A 3,197-nucleotide genomic window follows, 5' to 3' on the forward strand; every position below is an offset into this window, starting at 1 on the left:
GTCTTAGTTAACTGAGATCAGGCAAATGCACGTAGAGAAGGAGGTTCAATAGCAATCCCCATCCGTGATGAAGATGCTTTGTTGGTCAAGCAATTAATCGGAGATATTTAAGCGACTTCAAACACATCCATGGCAGGTCAAGATTTCGCATACCTATGTATTTTTAGTCACATCCTGTAATTTGTGCCAATTCATCAGCCAAATTTGATGTGGCCTAAACTTTCACCAAAATGTTTGCAAGCCAAACTTCCAAAATTTTGGATGGATGCAAACTAAGCATTGCCTCATTATCCCCAAGACACAGTCATGGGGGTGTGTTGTGGTAGAGATGGCTCGCTTCTCTTGCACTTTGTCCAAATCATCAGGATATAGCACAAAAATAACAATACAATAGTAGAGAACATTTATTTTTGTTTTAGTTATTTAATGATGCTCTCTGTTGTATACCTTGATTCTGGTGCACAAGTATTTCCTTAGATTTTACATTGCGAAACAAACTTCTCTCTTCCAAACGAGCAAACTTCTTGCTTATGAGTGTGCAGATGGCGTGAACACTTGTGTGCGTTTGATGGTGTTTGTATATTGGTATGTATGCGTTGGTTGTGTGTGGCAGCCTTGTGTTCTCTGAAAGACTAGATTATGGCAAGTCCGACTAGATGCCATGGTTGATTTTTGAAAATCTTGTAGGTTGTTTTTTCCCCTTATATTACATTAGTCTTCTTTCATCTTTTAGTGTGTGGAAAGTTCGTGTAAAAAATGCTCGCATCTGTACGGTCACCTATAATTTATTTTTGAAAGATCTCGCACTTGCTATTTGGTGTCGCAGGAGAGTGGTATGCCAAATAAGATGTTGATAAAGAGCCTAAAGAAGATAGAAGATGTTATAAATGAAGCACACGAAATTATGGTTAAGCTTAACTTGTCAAGCATAAGTAATGACAATAGAAGACAGAAAATGGTTGTCAATCCTCCTACTACTGCAGTTTCTGCGCATAAAGTGCTTGGTCGAGATAATGACCGCGACAAGATCATAAAAATGATTCATGAGAAGGAAGGCGGTGTTCAACCAAGCACCAACAACAGTCTATGCTTTTCTGTAATTGGCATACATGGAGTTGGTGGGTCAGGGAAATCTACCCTTGCACAATTAGTTTATGCCCATGAGGAAAAGGACAAGCAAGACAACAAGGAAGGTCATTTCGACCTTGTTATGTGAGTCCATGTCTCTCAGAGTTTTAGGTTACTCGACATCTTCAAGGAGTTGTATGAGGCAGCTTCAGAGCCTAAGGTTCCATGCCCTCAATTCAATAACCTGACTACTTTGGGAAAAGAACTGGAAAGGAAGCTAGGGGCTTCTTTGGATCACAGGATTAGAAAACAAAGGAATTCAAAAAACACAGGAATTTGACGGGATTGTAGGTGCAAAACAGAGGATTACAAAATAGAGGAAAACTACAAGAATGGTCATTTGGATGGAACACAGGAAAAACACAGGAAAAGTGCCTCGATCCTACGCGAATCAGTGTAAAAAAGAGGTTATAGTGGATGTTGAAATTCCTATAGGATTGAGGTGTAGGAATGCATCCATAGGAATTTTGGAGGTGTGGTTCCTTTGATCCAAAGGGCTTCTTTAGGAAAAAATCCAATGGATTGGAATCCTCCAATATTCCTATGAAAATCCTTCAATCCAAAGAGGCCCTAGATGGAAAGCGATTCCTTCTGGTCTTAGACGATGTCTGGTGCAATAAGGATGTCGGTGATCAGAATCTACCAGAGTTACTTTCTCCATTGAAGGTTGGAAAGAGAGGAAGCAAGCTCCTAGTGACAACTCGAAGTAAATATGTATTCCCGGATCTAGGTCCTGATGTGAGATATACTGCCATGCCGGTACCTGAGTTTGATGATGATGCCTTCTTTGAGTTGTTCATGCATTATGCCCTTGAAGATGGCCAAGATCAAAGCAAGTTCGAGAGCATTGGGGCTGACATTGCAAAAAAGTTGATGAGGTCACCTCTAGCAGCTAAAACAGTGGGAGGAAATTTACGTCGGCAACAAGAGGTTAACTATTGGAGAGGAGTCAATGATAAGGACCTTTTCAATAAACGGACGGGACCTCTGTGGTGGAGCTACTACCAGCTTGATGAGCAGGCTAGGCGTTGCTTTGCATATTGCAGTATTTTTCCTAGAAGACATCGATTGCACCGTGATGACTTGGTGAGACTGTGGGTGGCAGAAGGGTTCATAAGAAACACGGATGAAGGGGGTGATATTGAAGAAGTTGCTCAGGAAATCTTTAATGAACTATTGTCGATCTCGTTTATTCAACCAGGAGTGTGGGACTTGTTTTATGACAAGGACCACTATTTAGTTCATGATCTGCTGCACGATTTAGCGGAGACAGTAGCTGGCAGTGACTGCTTCAGAATTGACAATAACACAAGCCAGAAAGGAGGAGGATGGACGGGAGATGTTCCCCAAGACGTTCGTCATCTTTTTGTTCAGAGTTATGATGCAGCATTGATTACTGAGAAGATTCTTGAATTGGGAAAGTTACACACTCTCATCATTTATAGTGTTGGATGTAATACACCAGTTGAAGAAATAGTCATCAAAAAAAAATACTCAAGAGTCTGCCGAAACTGCGGGCACTAGCAATTAATTCGAGTCCGGTGAAGGGTGCACTTATTTGGAAACCAGATACATTTTCTGTCCCGGAATCTGTTGGTCAATTAAAACATCTGCGCTATCTTGCTTTCCGGAGAGATATTGGATGCAGAGTAACTTTACCAAACAGTCTAAACCACCTGTATACAGATGCGCAGGTGCTAGATTTTGGTAAATGCAATGGTTTGGTATTTTCCTGTGATGATCTTATCAACTTGCGGCATGTATGCAGCGGTCGTCGATTGCAATTTTCAAACATGAGTAGGCTTGCCTCACTCCAAACAATCCCAGCATTCAGAGTAAGTGCTGAACAAGGGCACGAGGCAAAGCAGTTGAGGTACCTAAACGGGCTCAGCGGCGGACTGTATATCACTGGTCTGGAAAGTGTTGAAAGCAGAGAGGAAGCTCTTGAAGTCGATCTAGCTGCCAAGAAACGGCTCACAGATCTAACACTATTATTCTTTGGAAGTTCAGAAGTTGCAGCAGAGGTACTTGAGGGCCTTTGTCCTCCCGTGGGGCTTGAAAACCTGACA

At 41.8% G+C, this 3,197-nt stretch overlaps 1 pseudogene; it reads left to right on the top strand.

The window, feature by feature from the left end:
- Positions 1-826: 826 nt before the first annotated feature.
- Positions 827-3,194, top strand: LOC119345055 (annotated as a pseudogene).
- The last annotated feature ends 3 nt before the right edge of the window (positions 3,195-3,197 follow it).

This window comes from Triticum dicoccoides, unplaced genomic scaffold, assembly GCF_002162155.2.
Source record: "Triticum dicoccoides isolate Atlit2015 ecotype Zavitan unplaced genomic scaffold, WEW_v2.0 scaffold201818, whole genome shotgun sequence".
NCBI lineage: Eukaryota > Viridiplantae > Streptophyta > Magnoliopsida > Poales > Poaceae > Triticum > Triticum dicoccoides.